At 36.8% G+C, this 22,374-nt stretch overlaps 1 pseudogene; it reads left to right on the top strand.

Moving 5' to 3' along the window:
- The first annotated feature begins 17,358 nt into the window (after positions 1 to 17,358).
- Positions 17,359 to 20,364, top strand: LOC145111812 (tRNA (guanine-N(7)-)-methyltransferase pseudogene; annotated as a pseudogene).
- Positions 20,365 to 22,374: the final 2,010 nt, after the last annotated feature.

The raw sequence follows: 22,374 nt of genomic DNA on the forward strand, positions 1-22,374 counted from the left end.
CTTCTTCTTGTTCTTATTGGTTGCTTACTGTTTTGATCACTGGATTGGGACTTTACACCTCACTACTAACCCACTGAATCATATCCTAGGCTTTCCTAGGTTCCCGAACTCACCCAGTCCTCAGCTGCTGAAAGATTCCCAGTAATGTCAACTCGCTACCTCATGAATATAGCCACATGCAACAGAGATCTGATAATCCTTCGAGTAAAAGACCCATCGTTAGAATGGTTGGACTCAAACAAGAGCTGCGCAATAGGGTCAAATCTATCACTCTGAGATTAACCATCCTGTGCCACATGTGACTTAGCATTTTCACTTAATAGTTAGCTCACATTACAAAAAGTCCCACAAAGCACAAAGCAAGCAGCATTCAGACAATGGAAAATCTAACCATCATATTCCAATCAAATCATTTTATCCTCTAATCAGGAATCTATACATGCAATTCAAAGGCCCATACAATCAGGCATAACCTAAATAGGCTATCCTATCAATGACTGATCAGTACTAGCGTGCAAGTCTACAAGCACATACAATAGGCATATAAGGCATCCTCCTAGATCCTCAGCCCTAATCTAGCATGCAGTTCTCATAATCATATCATAACATAACATATCATAACATGTATGGGTATCTTGGGGAAAACTTATTTGAGCTTGGCTGATTGCACGCATCACACACCTTTTTCTCTTCAAAGTTCTTTTCTCTTTTCAAACCTCTTTTATAAAATGATTTTACTTTTAAAAATTTTCATACCAAGTCCTTAGTTTGAGTTCAGACACACCCGAGAGTGTGCCCGAATCCCACAAACCAAGGCTCTGATACCAACTTGTAACATCCCAAAATTCAAGACCAAAAATTTCATTTTAATTAAGTTATTATATAAAACCAACAGTATAAAAACACTCATAATAATATCTCATGTCAAAACCAAAGTGTCAATAATCAAAACATATTATCATTAAACCATATCAGAGTGTAATCACAAAGATCTCATGTGCGGAAAACATATTGTGATGCACTGCGATCGAGCCAACTCCTTTTCTTTGAAAACAAGTACCTGCCCACGCGAACACAACAGCCCCCCCTGGGGTGGTAAACGATAGCCGAAGCAGCAAGGGGAGTACAGCGACGGCGGTCTCGATGGTTTTATGGATCCAACACGGTGGCAGTGGCCTGAGACGCAGCAAGCGAAAGACGGAGGAAGGGGGCGGCAACGCGAGTTGGAGGGGAAACAGCGGACAGAAGCGGCTGGAGTTCACGTCGGAGCCGCAGCAACAGTTGCGCTGACGGTCGGAGATGGCGGCGGCAGAAGGCAGAAGAAGAAGAAGAAGAAGAAGAAGATACGGAGGGACGGTGGCGGCGACACTTCAACGCTTAATGTCCGGCGGCAGTCCTGTGGTCGCTGGCGGCCATTTGCTGATCGGAAAATGGGGTAGCGGCGGTGCCGGTGAGCGAGGCATAAGGGTGGAGGTGGCGGCTGCACTCCTTTACGGGTTAGGGTTTAGGGACCGATGGGTTATGGTTATATACCCGGTGCCCTAAAAACTTATTGCCATAATGGCATAAACAGTCACTCTCCATAAAAGTCTTTTCAAAACAGCTCCCATATTTACCTATTACACCCTTGATCTTATAATTCTTTTCATGATTAATCCAACAGTTACTAAACAGCCTCTCCTTTACAATTTATTTTCAAAGGAAGTCCATATGTTACCATTCAGCCCTTAGCTTCCAAAATCTCTTCAAATTAAGTCCCTATAATTTACCAAGTAGTCCCTGCATCCACAAATATTTACGACACCAATCCGGAACTTACACTTTCAACCCCCAACTTTAAAATTATGTCGGTTCACTCCTCGAAATCACACCTTGCTTTATAATTATTGATTTTAAGGCTACTATTCGTTCATTAATTTTATTTATTTATTTATTTAATAAACGGGGTTACAACTCTCCCCCACTTATATTAGATTTCGTCCTCGAAATCATTCCTTACCATCCCTTACATGCCAAACCACTCAAGTAACATGGCCACAATCCTGGGCACACCCTAGCCTTCCAAGGGTAGCCGTGACCAATCTTCGCATAGCCCTAAAATCCACAGGTAAAGGAACTCCTTGCAAAAAAATCACGTCCACTTCGTCCAAAATCTGCAGTCTCGAGGTGGTCTGGCCCCTTGGCAGACCGCTCATATTGAATCATTACTGCTGAACCCAGTCCAATTATCCCTCAACTGACTATTCAACTCCTGATAACTCGAGGTTCTCACTATAAAACAGCTTCACATACCTAATTATCAATGCAGATCACTTATACTTGGCCAAGGCTCAGCTAATTCTGCTGTGAGTGACTTGTCTCTTCCCAATTAGCCAACTATTTCATCCATACTTGCAACCTGAAACACAAATGCTAATACTACCAAAACATTGAAACTACCCAAAACAGCACGCCACATGGTTGCTTTACTAAATCTACCGAGGCCTTCCTGGTCACAATTCGTCCGACAATCATCTGAAACACTGGGTTCCAACCCGATTACGGAGCCAAAAGGCTCACACGCAGTCGCTCCTTATGACTCTTGAATGAGATCCTACTTTGGAACTATTTGCCACTAATTATCATGCCACTGCGACTCTAACAACCTCCTGATCCAACCGATCGGATCCATGCGTTGAATCTCGTCGTTACCAAATCCACGGCTAAAAGTGATTGCTACATGACCAGTGGTAGCCTTACATCATAAACAACCTTAAGCAATCCATTGCTTCCTTGATCTCATAACTGTAGTGACGTTCCTACAGTCTTATCACTGGCTTACCCAGGTCTAATCTCTCTACAGAAATCCATAGACCAATCCGTGGATGTCCATATCCTCACTGCTACACCCGAACTGGTGGGTACTACGGTCCATTCCGCGTCCTAACAACGAGCCCATGTTATCTACCAACCTAGTGAATGTTGCGGCTACACCCACAGACTTACATCACTCTAGCACTATCTGCTAACCTTGTGAATGCTACGGCTACACCCGCAGACTTACAACACTTCTCACACTTTCTGCCAACCTGGTGAATGCTACGGCTACACCCGCAGACTTACAACACTTCTAGCACTATATCCTACTAGTGAATGTTACGGCTACCCCCGTAGTCTTACAACACTTTCCATACTACCTGATTGCTAGTGAATGCTACAGCTACCCCCGCAGTCTTACAACACTTTCCATACCGGTCGAACACGCACTCAATTCAACACACAACAGAACTTGAGTCCTGAATGGAGCTCTAACCTGGTTCCCGAAACCTGCTGTCTGAGAGTCTCGAAGGCTGCCTGCTGCTCAGGCATTCAACTAAAGGCCACCGACTTCTTGGTCAGTCGGTTCAAAGGAACCTCAATCTCGGATGAGTCCTGTATAAATCTCCGGTAATAACCCGCTAGACCCAGGAAACTCCGAATCTCAGTTGGAGACCTCGGAATCTCCCACTGCATCACGGCCTCTATCTTGACCGGGTCGACCAGAATACCCTTCTGGTTGACAAGGTGCCCGAGAGATTGCACCTTGCGCAACCAGAACTCACATTTGGAGAACTTTACAAAAAATTATCTCCCCTACTTAGATTCGACTAAGTCTTCACGGTACGTGAGAATTGAAGGATTCACAATCCTTCTTAGTTCCTAATAGTCCAATGTCGACAATATGAGCTTACCAATACTAACGATCAATCACTGGTTAAACCTTAAGATCGCCCGTCCTCGGAAATCTTGATGAGTAGTCTTGAAATCTGGTCTAGTCTCACACGTCAACCACCTCCCATGCTGACAACTGGAGGCCTTAATCTTTACTCTGGCTGATGAATCCTTGTTCCCATTCCCAATCTTGCAGCACTACTGAACTATGACCGAACACAACCCATGCGAGAAATGCAATTCTCTTGAACATCCAATGATAGAACACCCATGCGTTTAACACTCGCAACTGACACCATCCTCTTCATGTTACCAATCATGTCCTAGAAACGGTAGTGCCTTGAACTCCAAAGTTCATCCATAGACAATTGTCGACCACACCCGAACCATGATAGAACCACTGAACGCTGACTTCACTGAAGAACTATCGCTCTAACCCTGACCGACTATCCTCTAAATAATACTCTTGCACAGATCCCGACAAAGATCCGGAATGACAACGGTACACGCGGAGCCCACTCCGTAAGATGCGTCCCTCTGTGGGTTCATCAAGGACTTTTTGGCATGTAGGATGGCATATATGATCCTTGATAATCCAGACACTAGCAGAAAACCAACCCGAGGTCTGACGTATCCAAACTCACTCACAATTCCAAAGCGATACGTATTCCCAACATCCATCTAGTAGCAGTAGAAGGTGACATACCCGCAACATCTGGAGGAATACTGATCACCTTCAGCTGACATGATCAACCCTGCCACACTTGTAGCAGCCTAAACCCTTGGAGCGACAAACTCCCTTGTGCACTTTCCCGTACGTGCTGCCCTGACTCCGGCCCTGCTGGCCTTTCACCCAATGATCAGAATTCATGTGTCTCTTCTCGGGACCCTCTACTATACGCACCTAGCACAAACCTCTCTTCTCAAAGTGCTCCAAATCGATCTCACATCCTCGGACTTAAAAGTCATATCCTCCAGGGTCTGACACCCTGTCACGCTCACTAGCTCACTGCCCAATGACTAAGCCGCAACAACTGGGACATCCTCTGTCCCCAAACCGGGTCACTAACTCCTCCCCAAAGCTTTGTAGATTCTCCAAGACTCTCACTGATTCGAGTATGGATCTTGTGCTTTCAGTAGTATGGGCCCACTGCTACCTTCCACACCTATCCATACTTTCCTCAGCAATCCTCCCGAATCCTCCAAGTCACTTCCTCAAACTGGTACACCCAAGTCTCACTAATCCTCACTACTAACCCACTGAATCATATCCTAGGCTTTCCTAGGTTCCCAAACTCACCCAGTCCTCAGTTGCTGAACGATTCCCAGTAATGTCAACTAGCTACCTCATGAATATAGCCACATGCAACAGATATCAAATAATCCTTCGAGTAAAAGACCCATCGTTAGAATGGTTGGATTCAAACAAGAGCTGCGTAATAGGGTAAAATCTATCACTCTGAGATTAACCAGCCTGTGCCACATGTGACTTAGCATATTCACTTAATAGTTAGCTCAGATTACTAAAAGTCCCACAAAGCACAACGCAAGAAGCACTCAAACAATGGAAAATCTAACCATCATATTCCAATCAAATCATTCTATCCTCTAATTAGGAATCTGTACATGCAATTCAAAGGCTCATAAAATCAGGCATAACCTAAACATGCTATCCTATCACTGACTGATCAGTACTAGCATGCAAGTCTACAAGCACTACAATAGGCATATAAGGCATCCTCCTAGATCCTCAGCCCTAATCTAGTGTGTAGTTCTTATAATCATATCATAACATAACCTATCATAACATGTATGGGTATCTTCGGGAAAACTTACTTGTGCTCGGCTGATTGCACGCATCACACACCTTTTTCTTTTCAAAGTTCTTTTCTCTTTTCAAACCTCTTTTATTAAATGATTTTACTTTTGAAAATTTTCATACCAAGTCCTTAGTTTGAGTTCAGACACACCCGAGAGGGTGCCCGAATCCCTCAAACCAAGGCTCTGATACCAACTTGTAACATCCCAAAATTCAAGACCAAAAATTTCATTTTAATTAAGATATTATATAAAACCAATAGTATAAAAACATTCATAATAATATCTCATGTCAAAACCAAAGTGTCAATAATAAAAACATATTATCATAAAACCATATCAGAGTTTAATCCCAAAGATCTCATGTGCAGAAAACATAGTGTGATGCGTTGCGATCGAGCCGACTCCTTTTCTTTGAAAACGAGTATCTGAAACCAAAACTGTAAACCATAAGCATGAAGCTTAGTGAGTTCCCCCATCATACCACATACCGTACAAATAACATACTGTCAGACATACCGGGGTGCCCGACCTACCCCATGTCAGGCATATATGGGTGCCCGACGTACCCTGCTGAGCATACCGGGGTGCCCAACCTACCCCTGTCAGGCATATCTGGGTGCCCAACCTACCCTTGTCAGGCATATCTGGGTACCCCATGTCAGGCATATACGGACTATTTCACCCCCTACTACTACCACATAATATCATATCACATATATCATAATCTGTCTAACATAGCTGGGTACTAAACTATCCCATTCGGGCCTATCGACCGGTAACTGGGGACTATTCCCCTACTACCACTATCACATAACATCATATCATGCTAGCACATAAAACACATCAGATAGTGACAAACCCAAGTAATTATCACAAAGACAACTACTCGACAAAAAATCCATACTAGTGGGCCGGCATTGTGGCCGTAGACCCACTTCTACTAGAAGGCAACTCACCTCAGACTGTTGAAGTCCCGCAGACGAAACCCTGGCTGCTGGATGATAGCTTCCCGAACTGTCAATATCAAAACAACACCCAATTAATAATTGGGTTCCAACACAAAAATCATAAGTCCATGCTTGGGGTAAGAGACTGCTTAACCCCTATCTTAGCTTGATTCAACTCAAGGCCCAATCCAAAGGCCTAATTGTTAAACTATGAATCAAAGCCCAACATATGGCCTAATTTTCCAAATTGGGCCCAAAACTTTACATGGTCTTATTCTAAGGCCCAACCATTTATTCCAGTCCAACATTTGACATTCTAATGGCCCAATATCATATAATCATTAAGGCCCAAACTATGGCCCATCTATGGCCCAATTTTCCAAATTGGGCCCAAACCCCTTACATGGGCCTTACCCTAAAGCCCATTAAATTATTCTAGTCCATTGGATTGTTCTAGGATGGCCTAATATTGTCCCAATCACCAAAGCCCAATAGAAAGGACCAACATAAAGCCCAAGTGAAATTAGGGTTTCACATAAAATGACAATTAGGGTTAAGTGTTTCTCACTTAACCCATTAAGGACTTAATCAATTAAGTCCATCAGTCTACTAAGTAAGTCATATGGTGTAATTGGGTGTAATTCCATTCCAATGGCCCAAAAGTGGGTCCCAATAAGTCCAAAACCCATAAATCCAATATTAGGGTTTTCTAAACCCTATGTTGGGTTTCTAACCCCATCTTAGCCCAATAGGCCCAATAGCTAGGCCCAAAAGTGGGTCCCATTAGGGTTTCACTAGGCCCATTAGTTACACGTTTCGGCTTTTAGGTCAATTAGGGCTTCATTGGGCCCATTAGAGTTTTAGGCCCTTTGTCCAAACATCCAAAACAACTCACAATACAAACGTGGCACACCGCCACCCGACACGGCGGCCGGTGGCGGCAGAAGGCGGCAGCCACCACCACAAGGTGGTGGTTAGAGTTTCTTTTCATTATTCACATTTCTAATTACATTTTACAATGCTAATCTGCAAAATAACACACACATTAATGCTAAACACACACTCACACAGCCACCCTTGTGGTGGCCGGCGGTAGCACCTGGTGGCAGCCTCCACCTCATGGTGGTGGTGGTGGCTTTTCCCGATTCTCCGGCCAAACAGCACCATACACACTAATACACCAATAACGGAAATACACCCACCTATGCTTCTGTTTGCAAGCACCTAGCCACCCTCCTAGTGGCGCACGGCGGCGACAGCAACGGTTGACGACGGTGTTGACGGCAACAACCACCATGGCCGGCTGCCATGGTCGTTCTTCACAACATTACTCGGCAGAAGGCCTGCCCACGCGAACACAACAACCCCCCTAGGGTGGTAAACGATAGTCGGAGCAGCAAGGGGAGTACACCGGTGGCGGTCTCGGTGGTTTTATGGCGCCAACACGGTGGCTGTGCCTTGAGACGCAGCAAGAGAAAGACGGAGGAAGGGGCGGCGACGCGAGTTGTAGCGGCAACAGTGGACAGAAGCGGCTGGAGTTGACGTTGGAACCGCAGCAGCAGTTGCGTTGACGGTCGGAGATGGCGGCGGCAGAAGGCAGAAGAAGAAGAAGAAGATATGGAGGGACGGTGACACTGCAGCGCTTAATGTCCGGCGGCAGTCCTGTTGTCGCTGGCGGCCATTTGCTGATCGGAAAATGGGGTAGCGGCGGCGCCGGTGAGGGAGGCATAAGGGTGGAGGTGGCGGCTGCACTCCGTTAGGGTTAGGGTTTAGGAACCGGTGGGTTATGGTTATATACCCGGTGCCCTGAAATCTTATTGCCATAATGGCATAAACTGTCCCCCTCCATAAATTTTTTTTCAAAACAGCTCCCATATTTACCTATTACACCCTTGATCTTATAATTCCTTTCATGATTAATCCAACAGTTACTAAACAGCCCCTCCCCTACAATTTATTTTCAAATGAAGTCCATATGTTACCATTCAGCCCTTAGCTTCCAAAATCCCTTCAAATTAAGTCCCTATAATTTACCAAGTAGTCCCTGCCTTCACCAATATTTACGAAACCAATCCGGAACTTACACTTTCAACCCCCAACTTTAAAATTATGCCGGTTAACTCCTCGAAATCACACCTTGCTATATAATTATTGATTTTAGGGCTACTATTCGTTCATTAATTTTATTTATTTATTTATTTAATAAACGGGGTGTTACAACTCTGCTCCCATCACTCCTTCAAATGCGGCCTCCTTCGCCCATCGCCAACCACCTGCGGCATCCTCCACCCATCGTCGACCACCTGCGGCCTCCTCCACCCGTCGCCGGTTCATCTCCAAGACAGAAAACTTCAAGGTACGGAATACTTAAAGCTTTTTATGATTCTTCCTGTTTCAATCCGATTCCGATTATGATTCCTTCACACAATCCGATACTAATTCTTCTCATTTCCAATTTATATGGAATTGTTGATCAGTTTTGTTTCTATTTAATTTTTTTGTAGATAGATTTTATCACAACTTGTGTTTTTATCTTTTTGTAGATAGAATTGATCGCAAACATTTTATTATGTTCATTTTTTTCTTGTTACCACAAGTTAGTAGGATCAGTTTTTGATCATTTTTTGCGTGTTTTTGTTTGTTTTGTAGATGAATTCTAGTATAGACATGATTGACAATGATGATTTTTCTATAATCTCTCTAACTGTTGTGGTGGATAATGTGATAAATATAGACATTGAAGTTGAGTTAAATGAAATATTGGAAGATGGAATTGGAGATAAAGATGATGAAGAAGCATCTTTTGACAACAATGCTCAAGTATCTTCCAACTTTTACTAATATAGAAGGAACAAATTTGACTATTGATGACAATTGGATTATGTCACAATCAATGAGTAAGAATGATTTTACACAAGAGTTTGGGAGAAAATTCTTTCAATGATAAAGAGGAACTTGATAGAGCAATCAAGATCCATAGCATTAGGACATATAAACAATTTGAGGTCATTGATTCTTCCTGTTTCTATCAGTATTAATGCTCTGCGAGCTGAAATAGACAATATTTTTTTTATGGTATTGTTGTGGCTATTCTTTTATTTTTGTTTTTTCTGTCTTTTTTACAGATAAGGATTTGTTACCGGTTCAAATTCAAGATAATTGTGATGTTTTTCTTTTTGTAACAAACAACGTTGGAGGTTTTTTTTAATTGTGGTAGTCTTTTTGTAACAAACAACGTTGGCGTTTTTTTAATTGTGGTGTTCTTTTTGTAACAAACAGTGTTTAGTTCTTTTTACCTTAAAAATATTGTATATGTAATGTTAGTTTTTTTTTAATTATTATGTCTTTTTATTGTTACAGGTTTGTATTACAAAAACGAATATTTAAAACAAAAAAGATAAAAAAAATTGTTATTTAGAAAAAAAATTAGTAAAAAAAAAGGTAAAAAATTAAAATAAAAACTATTATTTAAAAAAGATTATAAAAAACAATAAAAATGTGAAATAAAAGAGAAAGAGATAAAATTCGATAATTTGAATAAAAAAAATTTTAAAAACTGAAAAATAAAAAAAAATGAAAAATATGATAAATATTTTTGAAAAAATTGAAAATAATTTTTTCAATCACCATAATAGGGTCCTATTATAGACACATCAATCTGCACTATTATCATAGACCATTAGGTCATTATTACCATATCATTAACATATAATTATTGTTTTGACTAAACTTTTTTTCATTACTTCCTTATATCATAATCAATAAAACTTTATTATATAATAATTACATTTTTACTAGTAACTTTTTTTAGTATTAATAACTTTAAATTTATTTTTTATTAAAATAAAAAATAGTTGTGCTTTTTTAAAAGAAAAAAACCAACCTTACGAAAAAATGGCGTAATTTTTTAAAAATGATTCCTAACCCATGCTTTTTCGGATAACTTTTTGCTTGATAAAATTTATATTTTTCATTTGTGTCTTTAGTTTTGATAGACATAAATCGTTAATTGCATACGAACATTTTATACCTTTTTAGTAAATGTAAATAGTTCTATTGAGTTTATATTAAAAAATAATATAATTTTTAATCATTAGAAAATGCTAACAATAAACAAAAACATTAAATAAATATATAAATGAATTGATTATTTGAGGAGGCCTGGAGGGAAAGTATGATTAAAAACAAGTCGGTCGCCAAAAAATAAACTCTACATTTTTTTAGTATAATAATTTTATCGAAAGCAAACACATTAAATATTTATTTAAGGAATTCTGCCGTTCTAAAAAAAATATTTATTTAAGGAAAAAAATTATCAATTAATTTATATTAAATAAGTTAAAAAGTAAAACAATAATAAAATAAAACAATGATAAAAACTCCATAAAATTTTAAAAACTCACTGTTAAACCAAATATCAATATTCGGAAAAAAGAAAAAAAAAACATTACAACGATAATAATATTGTCATATAATTATCATTTGACTAATTTTTATCATTTTTATCATTACAACGACAAAAAAACAACCTCACAATCTTAATACATTTTTTCTTCCATTTCCAGTAAACCCATCTTTTTTATAGCATAAATTTTTACTAATTTTATTTTTTGTTAGACGTAAGCCACAAATTTTTTTGTTAGACTTTTTATTTCATTTACGTAAACCTAATATCATTAATTATAAAACAATTATATATATATATATATATATATATATATATATATATATATATATATATATATATAAAAGAAGTATAAAGCCACAATTTTTTTCTATCCCGTTGATAAAAAATATTACCTCAAAAAAGTATGTATATGTATAGTTTCAAAAAAGTATATATATATATATATATATATATATATATATATATATATATATATATATATATTATAAAGTATAACACAATAATTATAAAAGTTAGACGTCACATAAGAGAGAGAGAGAGAGAGGTGAAAAAAAACCGGGGGTGTTTAAATTAAAAACTCTATAAAAGCCTATAGTAGACTGGTGTATTCATTAGATTGGTGTGTTAAAAAACCGATGGTGTTTGTCATATTATGAACACACCAATCTACACTATTATCATAGACCATTAGGTTTATCTTTTAGGTCATTATTAACATATCATTAACATATAATTATTATTTTGACTAATTTTTTTTTATCATTACTTCCGTATATCATTATCAATAAAAATTTTTATTACACAATAAATACATTTTTATTAGTAACTTTTTTTAGTATTAATAACTTTAAATTTATTTTTTATTAAAATAAACAATAGTTGTGATTTTTTAAAAGAAAAAAACAAACCTTACGAAAAAAATGGCTTAATTTTTTAAAAACGATTCCTAACCCACACTTTTTCGGGTAACATTTTGCTTGATAAAATTTATATTTTTCATTTGTGTCTTTAGTTTTGATAGACATAAATCGTTAATTGCATACGAACATTTTATACATTTTTAGTAAACGTAAATAGTTCTATTGAGTTTATATTAAAAAATAATATAATTTTTATTCGTTAGAAAATGCTAACAATAAACAAAAACAATAGATAAATATATAAGTGAATTGATTATTTGTGGAGGCCCGGAGGAAAAGTGGGATTAAAAACAAGTCAGTCGCCAAAAATTAAAATCTATATTTTTTTAGTATAATAATTTTTATCGAACGCAAACACATTAAATATTTATTTAAGGAATTCTCCCGTTCAAAAAAAATATTTATTTAAGGAAAAAAATTATCAATTAATATATATTAAACAAGTTAAAATGTAAAACAATGATAAAATAAAACAATGATAAAAACTCCATAAAAATTTAAAAACTCACTATGTTAAACCAAATATCAATATTCGGAAAAATAAAAAATAAAAAATGAAAAAAAAAACATTACAACGATAATAATATTGTCATATAATTATCATTTGACTAATTTGTATCATTTTTATCGTTACAACGAGAAACCCCCCCCCCCCCCCAAACTTAATACATTTTTTCTTCCATTTCCTGTAAACCCATCTTTTTATAGCATAAATTTTGACTAATTTTATTTTTTGTTAAACGTAAGCCACAAATGTTTTTGTTAGACTTTTTATTTCATTTTCGTAAACCTAATATCATTAATTATATATATATATATATATATATATATATATATATATATATATATATATATATATATATATATATATATATATTATCTAAAAGAACTATAAAACCACAATTGTTTTCTATGCCCGTTGATAAAAAAAAATAGAGAAAATTCCAGAAATGACCAAAAAGAGGAGGTGGTTTGAAATAAATAACCAAGAAAAAAAAGATTTCGTAAAATGACTAAAGGATCCGTAGAGCACCCTCTGTGGATCCATTAAAGGCTCTGAGGATCCTCTACAGCTCTGCGGAATCTTTGTTTTTTGATTTTTTTTAATTTTTTTTTAGTTTTTTCGTTTTTTTGCGTTCATTTTCGTTTATTAATATATTTTTTTAAATACACTAATACCTTATGTGATTATTATGTAAACAATTCTACAAAAAAAGGTTAAAAATAATGAAATGTTTTATGGAATACGTTTGTCTCTAAGGAACCGAAACACCTCTGCGGATCTTGAGTTTTTTAATTTTTATTTTTTCGTTTTTTCGTTTTTTCTATTTTTTGTTTTCGTTTATTAATATTAAATTTTTTAATACACTAATACCTTATGTTTTATGTAAAAAATTTGACAAAAAAATGTTAAAAATAATAAACTTCTGTTTAATATCAGTCCACAGAACTGTTTGGGAATCCACAGAACTGTTATCAGTGGATCACTGTACACCTCTACGGATCAGTTTACACCTCTGCGGATCAGTGTACACCTCTGCGGATCAGTTATAGAAATTATAGACGTATTTTAGTGGGTTTTTGTGAGTTTGTGAGTTTCAATTACCAGTAGAAGTTGTTTTTTCATTCTGTTTGTGGAGAGTGATTTGTAAAATGAGTTTTATTTTTTTTGTGTACGGGAGGGTCTTGGCAGTTAGTTAATGGAGATGAGGTTTACGTTAGAAATAATATGAAAAACTATGGTTTAAATCTTCCTCCTAACATTGACCATGAAATGTTATTACAAATGGTTAGAAGTAAGGCACGTGTGCTAAATAGTCATATATGTTTGTCTTTTAAGTACCTGGAGTTAGGGTATGTCATGGAGCTTGGAGATGAAACTGATATATTTCAATTGAGACATATAATGTCTAAATCAAAGAAGACGGTGCATTTGTATTTAACGGTGGTAGGTGAAGAAGCTGAAGAACAAGCAGTGGTTAACAACCACTTTAATTCAGCAAAAACTAATAGAGGTCGTAGAGAAAGCCAATGTGATGGAAACCGTTCAAGGGAAAGAGGAAATGAAGTGCCAGTGGGTTATGAAAAAAAACGTTTTGGTTACTGATAAGTTTGTATCTGATAATGATACTTTTGTATCAGATAACGATAAAGAAGCAAAAGTAGGCATGATTGAATTACAACATCATAATTTGTTCGAGTTTGGAGAAGTTCCTGAAGTTGATGATCAAAGATGTCAGGAAAAATCAAATGAAGGGTGGTCAGATGATGAGTACACGAAACAGAAAACTACTTTTAATCCATGGTATTGTATTCCTTCTATTCCGGATTGTCCAGAACCTATTCTTGAACCTGGACCATTTCACAATTTAGGTACGAATAATAAATTAATTTTCAATCAAACCTATAACACCAAAAAAGAGCTAGCGTTTGCTGTTAAATTGAAAGCTGTTAGAGAAAAGTTTCAGATAAAGGTTGAAAAATCTTCAAAATCTCGGTACCAGGTTGTTTGTATGCAAGAAAACTGTCATTGGCGTTATACGCATCTCTCATTAAAGGAACAATTTTTTTTGAAATTACAACGTTTAATGACGAGCATACATGTTCTTCATTGCTTATACACCCAAATCATAGGCAAGCAAATAACGAAGTTGTGGGAACCATAATACATGACATTATGGGTCAAGGAAGTTTGAGAGTTTGGAAACCTAAAGATATAATTAGAGATATGAATGTTTTGCTACAAATAAATATGAGTTATTCACAAGCGTGGCATGCTAGAGAATTTGCTCTGGGATTGATGAAGGGGACCACCGAAGAAAGTTTCTCCAAACTTCCAGTTTATTTTCACAATCTGAAGAAACATAATCCTGGTACTGTGGCATACATAAAAACTGATTCGGAGGATTGTTTTAAGTATTGCCTTTTCGCTATTGGATGCGCGGTAATATATTTTTAAATATATTTGTTATTTTCTTAAATGTTTATAAAAAAATTATATTGTTGATATATTAATGGTTTTTATATTATTGTTGCAGATACGTGCTTTTAGAGAGTGTTGTAGAAAAGTTATTATTATGGATGGTACTCATTTGAAGGGAAAGTACAAAGGCACCATCTTGCATGCAGTGACCATGGATGGCAACAATCAGATCTTGCCTATTGGGTATGGAATTTGCCCAAAAGAGACTACGGATTATTGGACATGGTTTCTTGAAAAACTACATGAATACATTGGTGATGTGGAAGGCCTGACAATTGTCCACACCTTTGGAAAAAAAACAACAATTTTGTTTTGGAAGCTGGTAAGAGCTTACAAAACCACTGAGTTTGAATTCTATTGGGGGAGAATTCGTAATATAAGAGATGATGTAGCGACATATCTCAGTCAAATTCCACGTGAGAAATTGACCAGAGCATATTTCCCTACCACGAGGTATGATTATATGAACTCAAATAGTGCGGAGTCCATGAATGTTGTATCAAATAAAGCAAGGAAGTTGCCTATATTACCACTTCTTGAGTTCTTTCGCGCACTTATGCAGAAATGGTTTTACAAACGGCGGATGGCAGCAGGTATGATTATGTTTATTTTTAAATTATATGATAAATGTCATATATATAATAATATATGTTTGTTTTAATAGAAAAAGGTACAACACTACTTACGAAGTGGGATGAAGATATGGTTAAAAAAAATAAAGAGGGGATTCAAGGATGGTCAGTATCCGGTGTTGACAATACAACATATCAAGTGCATGACTTCAAAAGTGGTGGCATAGTGAATTTGATGGAAAAGACTTTTCTTGCAGATATTGGCAACTAACTGGTTTGCCATGTGGTCATGTGATAATGGTTTTAACGCACTTGAAAATTGATCAATGTGGGCATATGGCTATAGATGCTTATAAAATTGAAACATATTGAAGAACGTATGAGCAGGCTGTATACCCTCTTTCAGAACTTAGTGATTGGGAGGTTCCGGATGACCTTATGGTTGTTAACCCTCCTGTGATGGAAATACGTCAAGCCGGTAGACCAAAAAACAGCAATCGTATTCCCTCTCAAGGTGAGGAACCAAAAATAAGGTGTAGTGGATGCCATAGCACAGCTCCCATTTTTGGTCATTTCTCGAATTTTCTCTAAAAAATATTACCTCAAAAAAGTATGTATATGTATGGTTTCAAAAAAGTATACATATATATTTACAATATATTATAAAGTATAACACAATAATTATAAAAGTTAGACGTCACATAAGAGAGAGAGAGAGAGAGAGAGAGAGAGGTGAAAAAAAACCGGCGGTGTTTAAATTAAATTGGTGTGTTAAAAGCCTATAGTAGACTGATGTGTCCACTAGATTGGTGTGTTAAAAAAACTGGTGGTGTTCTTTATGTAACGAACAACGTTAGCGTTTTTTAATTGTGGTGTTCTTCTTGTAACAAACAATGTCTAGTTCTTTTTACCTTAAAAACATTGTATATGTAATGTTAGATTTTTTTTTTTAATTGTTATGGTTAGAGGTTTGTATTAGAAAAACGAATATTTAAAACAAAAAAGATAAATAAATTGTTGTTTAGAAAAAAAAAATAGTAAAAAAAGGTAAAAATTTAAAATAAAAACTATTATTTAAAAAAGATTATAAAAAAACAATAAAAATGTGAAATAAAAGAGAAAGAGAGAAAAATCGATATTTTGAATAAAAATATTTAAAATGCCGAAAAATAAAAAAAATGGAAAATATGATAAATATTTTTGAAAATACTGAAAATAATTTTTTCAATCACCATATTTTGGACAAAAACTCGGAGGTGAATTGCACTAATAATTTGACAAACTACTAAAACCTAGGGGCCAAAATGTGTAAATTACCATCTAAGAAGCCCTTGAGATGGAACGGTCAATTTTGTGATTTTGCCCTAATTCCCAATTCCAGCCTTAATTCTTCTCCTTCGTCTGCCGAAGATATTGAAGACTTGAAGTAGCAGCAACGTAGGTAGAATCTCTCTCTCTCTCTCTCTCTCTCTCTACGCACACACACATACACTGACAATGTGTGCCGATTTCTCCCAAGTTCTTTTTCTTAAATTATATGTTTCTGGATTTGAAACTTTTTGTTTGCTTTATTATCCTTTTAATTGCAGGAAAAACTTCGTCTGCTAATTATACGAGACCAACAACACCTGATTCAAAACATGTGAGTTCAATAGCCTCATTGTTTGAGGCAATTAAGTTGTTTTTCTGTTGTTTCGAAATAGTGCTTGTTCTTTCTCCATTAGATTCTATGATCTAGATATTTATTTGTTTAATCTTTTGCTTCAACTTCCATACTCTCTACCAAAATCTAGGTTTTCCGCATTTGTATAGTTTAAAATTTGCATATCTTCTTTAATCCATCATCTTCTACTATGATTTTTCTCAAATCTAAACCTCCATGTATGGGTACGTGGCAACTTTCTACTTTCAAAACTTCGAGCATTTTCATGTATTTTTCTTTTGTTAAGTTTCTTTGTACGTTTGAATTTATCGTTCTTAATGTTATGCTTTTAATATGCAGAATTTGAATCAAATTTTCGAATATGAAGTTGGAGGAGTCAAACCCCTGCATCTGCAAGTCAACTCGCTTACCAAGAAAACGATTTTACAGAGCTCGAGCTCACAGCAACTCACTAAGCGATTCCCATTTCCCAGTTCCAATCTCCCCTCACCATGTAGACTACACCCTTCACTTCCCTCAATTCTTCCCATCTCCTAATTCTGATTCCGATTCCGATTCCATAAAGATCGAATTCGCCGACATCGGATGCGGATTCAGCGGCCTTTTAATCGGTCTCGTAATGCTCTTCCCCAACACCCTCATCATCGGAATGGAATTGCGAGACAAAGTAACAGAATACCTGAAAGAACGGATTCTAGCTCTTCGAATCTCAAACCCTAATCAATACCAAAATGTCTCTGTAGTCCGAACCAATTCCATGAAATACATCCCGAATTACTTCTCAAATCACAGCTTTCAAAGATGTTTTTCCTGTTCCCGGATCCTCATTTCAAAGAGAAGAATCATCAAAGGATTGTCATAAGCCCTTTTTTGTTGGATGAATATGCTTATATGATTAAAGAGGATGGGATTATATACACCATTAGAAATGTTGAAGAACTTGGAGAGTGGATGAAATCTTGTTTGGAGAATCATACTTTGTTTGAAGGACTTACAGATGAAGAACTTGAAGCGGATCCTGTTATGAAGCTTTTGATTTGTGCAACGGAGGAAGGACAGAAAATTGAGAGAAATGGAGGGCAGTAGAAGATGACATACCCGCAACATCTGGAGGAATACTGATCACCTTCAGCTGACATGATCAACCCTGCCACACATGTAGCAACCTAAACCCTTGGAGCGACAAACTCCCTTGTACACTTTCCCGTACGTGTTTCCATGACTCCGGCCCTTCTGGCCTTTCACCCGATGATCAAAAGTCATGGGTCTCTTCCCGGGACCCTCTACTATACGCACCTAGCACAAACCTCTCTTCTCAAAGTGCTCCAAATCGATCTCACGTCCTCGGACTTAAAAGTCATATCCTCCAGGGTCTGACACCCTGTCACACTCACTAGCTCACTGGCCAATGACTAAGCCGCAACAATTGGGACATCGTATGTCCCCAAACCGGGTCACTAACTCCTCCCCGAAGCTTCTCAGATTCTCCAAAACTCTCACTGATTCGAGTATGGATCTTGTGCTTTCAGTAGTACGGACCCAATGCTACCTTCCACACCTATCCATACTTTCCTAAGCAATCCTCCCGAATCCTCCAAGTCACTTCCTCAAACTGGTACACCCAAGTCTCACTAATCCTCACTACTAACACACTGAATCATATCCTAGGCTTTCCTAGGTTCCCGAACTCACCCAGTCCTCAGCTGCTGAAAGATTCCCAGTAATGTCAGCGAGCTACCTCATGAATATAGCCACATGCAACAGAGATCATATAATCCTTCGAGTAACAGACCCATCCCTAGAATGGTTGGACTCAAATAAGAGTTGTGCAATAGGGTCAAATCTATCACTCTGAGATTAACCAGCCTGTGCCACATGTGACTTAGCAAATTCACTTAATAGTTAGCTCACATTACTAAAAGTCCCACAAAGCACAAAGCAAGCAGCATTCAGACAATGGAAAATCTAACCATCATATTCCAATCAAATCATTCTATCCTCTAATCAGGAATCTGTAAATGCAATTCAAAGGCTCATACAATTAGGCATAACCTAAATAGGCTATCCTATCACTGACTGATCAGTACTAGCATGCAAGTCTAAAAGCACATACAATAGGCATATAAGGCGTCCTCCTAGATCCTCAGCCCTAATCTAGCATGCAGTTCTCATAATCATATCATAACATAACATATCATAACATGTATGAGTATCTTGGGGAAAACTTACTGGAGCTCGGCTGATTGCACGCATCACACACCTTTTTCTTTTCAAAGTTATTTTCTCTTTTCAAACCTCTTTTATAAAATGATTTTACTTTTAAAATTTTTCATACCAAGTCCTTAGTTTGAGTTCAGACACACCCGAGAGTATGCCCGAATCCCTCAAACCAAGGCTCTGATACCAACTTGTAACATCCCAAAATTCACGACCAAACTTTCATTTTAATTAAGTTATTATATAAAACAAACAGTATAAAAACGTTCATAATAATATCTCATGTCAAAACCAAAGTGTCAATAATCAAAACATATTATCATTAAACCATATCAGAGTGTAATCCCAAAGATCTCATGTGCGGAAAACATAGTGTGATGCGTTGCGATCGAGCCGACTCCTTTTCTTTGAAAACGAGTACCAGTAACCAAAACTGTAAACCGTAAGCACGAAGCTGTCAGAACTGGAAAAATTAGGTCAAGATGTGAATTCCTAAACAATATAATCTCCTTGTATAAGCCCAAAACTCGATCCAATAAGCCAAGCCCAATCATTTTTGGGCCTTAACCCATAAATTCTCAACATAAAACCCTTATTGGACCAAGACATTCTTATTGGGCCTTTTGGGCCGAAAACATATACTAGGACCTTAGTTGGGCCCATAATTATTATTTTTGGGCCCTTTGAAACCAAAACCCATTTGTTAAACTTTGATGGGCCGAAAATCCTTTTTGGTCTAACCAAAAGTCGGAATTAATCTTTTGGGCCACTCTTTTGGGCCGAGGACCCCTTTGGGTAGGTTGGCCCATCTAGACAAAAAAAGAAAAAGAAAAAGAAAAGGTGATGGACAAAGGAGTTGCCACCACAACATTGTCTCTCATGTTTCCAAGCATTGACCACCATACTTCAAGGCAAGACATGTTTGTCCACCATACACCCAAGCCTCTCTCTTTCCCCTCCTCTCTCTAAAAATTCGTCCAAACACTCCCTCCTCACCACTTTTCACTTCAAATTTTCTTCCATCTCATTTCCTCTCAAGCTCCATTATTCTCTCCAAGAAGATTTCGAGCTCTTCATCAAAGAACAAGGTCTAAGCTCCTTGAACCACCTCCATTTCGAGATCTCACCAAAAACTCAAGCTAGGTTCAAAGATTCTTCTTCTTCTTCATCTACATCTCAAAAACCCCCAAAGTGAGCTTCATACCCCCTTGTTTTCGGTTTTATAATGTTTTTGGGGAAGGATACAAGTGCTTTTGTGTTAGATCTATGTATATGTGCATGTCTATGTGTTTAACTTTTAGATCTTTACTTGAAAATAAAGTTTATCACTTAGATCTTCATAAAAACCATGAGAAAAATATATTTTGTCTCATATATTACATGTAAACTTGTAGATCTGATATTATACACCCTAAATAGCAAAAACAAGTGTTGTGTTCAAACATATATAACCTAAACTCAAAAATTCAGCTTTAACAGGAACGTTATGGTCTAGTTTCGGACTGTTTTGACCACCTTAATGGTAATATTTTTCAAAACTGTTTTACATGCAAAAGATTCAGGTTATTACCGTTAAAATTCCTACTCTCACGTTTTCATACGATTTTTCTACAATGTTTGGCGAATTTTACAAAACTGCCTATCATATTTGAAATAATTTCGGACCAGCCTGTGAAGGTGAGCAATTTCACACTTGTTAGAGCCCATTAAAAATTATGAGAAAATTGTGAACAAAGTAGACAAAATTTCCAAACTTCCAGAGTTTACGGATCCAAATTTCGACTTACGATGAATTTTCTACAAATTTTCCAACAATCGGGTCAAAAAAGTCAAAAACCAGAATAATGTGTATTTTCACAAAAATCAAGCCAAAAATGATATTTTTGACAAAAATGGGTTAAAAATTTTATTTTTAACATAAACTAGCCATAAATACAAGTTTTGAACAAAATGGGGACTAAAGTGTTATTTTTACTAATATTGGGACTTAATTGAAATTTATGGCTTATTGGACCAAGAACGTCATTTTTACAAAAAGTGGGCTTTTTATATCAATTTAGTAAATAGTCGAGCTAAAACTAGCAATATAATAACAAACGGGCTAATTAGGTTATTTCATGTTTATTGTGCCTTCGAAACTCATTAATATGTTTGATAGGTCCTGAATACTATTTATATGTTTATTGGGCCTTATTGACCCATTAACATGTGCGACGAACCTTGGATTCTATTTGCGTGCTATTTGAGCATGTAAATACCTTACATGTGAAATGGGCCTTAGTGGTCCTTTTACATATATTTTGGGCCCATGTTATATAATCTCATTCCTATCGGGCCTTCAAATGACTTACATGTTTAGCGATGCCTTAGTGGTTCACTTACATGGTTCATTGGGCCTGAGAATGAGTTTTATATGTTTTTCTTCTTTTTCCGCGTAAACTTTGATTAAGGATCTAGTGAGACGTTTCGTTTGGCACCATATGAGTGTATAAACGTAGCCTGTAGTTATAACCAGAGTCTCCCGGAGTGAGAGCGTGAGTTTGTGTATAGATCTATACGGGGGTGACACCCTACACCTGACCTGTTCGCTACAGTTAGACTAGGCCAGTCTAGGGTGACAAACCATACCTTAAGCAAGTCGGCGTCTAATAGACGTCATGACATGCGAAATTGTTATTATCAAGTATGGTTATAATGGATCACTTAGAGGAATTAACATTATAAAATTTACAGGAAACCATTCTATGTTCTTTTTGGATAAAATGGAAACCATTCTATTTTCTTTTGATAAAACGGTAATCTATACGCACTGGTACTCAACCACGGGGGTTGAGATTCCAGCATTCTCTATCGCAGACAACATCGGGTTGTCTGGAATCAATCTCTTTCTATTTTTGCAAACATTAACACACATGCATTAATATAAGACCGGACACAAATATTTCAAACCATTTCTTTTAAGAAAATATCGGATTTTACAAAGACACTATGAGAACTACTCTAAACAAGTACAAAACTATTTTATACAAAAATGCTTATGAACTCACCAACTTTTTAGTTGACGCTTTTCAAAACGACTTGTATCCTCAGGAATCCAGTAGCAGGTAATATGTTCGACTAGGAGATCACGTGGTGCGACTTCAAGAAATTTTA

This window comes from Lactuca virosa, chromosome 5 (assembly GCF_052849685.1).
Source record: "Lactuca virosa cultivar CGN04683 chromosome 5, Lactuca_virosa_CGN04683_v6, whole genome shotgun sequence".
Classification (NCBI taxonomy): domain Eukaryota; kingdom Viridiplantae; phylum Streptophyta; class Magnoliopsida; order Asterales; family Asteraceae; genus Lactuca; species Lactuca virosa.